Source organism: Sinocyclocheilus rhinocerous, unplaced genomic scaffold, assembly GCF_001515625.1.
Source record: "Sinocyclocheilus rhinocerous isolate Xijiao unplaced genomic scaffold, SAMN03320098_v1.1 scaffold806, whole genome shotgun sequence".
Lineage (NCBI taxonomy): Eukaryota > Metazoa > Chordata > Actinopteri > Cypriniformes > Cyprinidae > Sinocyclocheilus > Sinocyclocheilus rhinocerous.
The window spans coordinates 375,665-375,977 of NW_015648045.1; the positions used below are offsets into that span (position 1 = coordinate 375,665).

Sequence of the window (313 nt, forward strand, 5' to 3'; positions counted from 1 at the left end):
GCTTCGTCCACGGTGAAAGCCGATCCGGTGATCCACCGCGCGATGTTGATGTATTTCCTCAGCGACCAGCACGGATCAGCTCTAGGCATGACGAAGCGGATATCGTCCTCTTTGGAAGGCCAAACAAAGTAGTTTAGCTCTCACAACGAAACACAGTGTCTCCACAGCATGGCGGAGGCAGCAACAATACTACAGCGAGAATAAAAGTTACGCCTTCTTTCTTTGCGTGAACATTTGGGCGGCGTTATGCAAATCTTACCACACAGTGACGTAGACATGTGGGGGCGTGTTAGAACGAGCCGTTTTAGGTAGG

The 313-nt window shown here is 50.8% G+C and overlaps 1 protein-coding gene across 1 annotated transcript in view; it reads right to left on the minus strand.

The window, feature by feature from the left end:
* unc80 (unc-80 homolog (C. elegans)) overlaps positions 1–313 on the minus strand; it is a 60,644-nt gene that overhangs the window by 14,636 nt on the left and 45,695 nt on the right. The gene's annotated exons all lie outside the window — the stretch shown is intronic.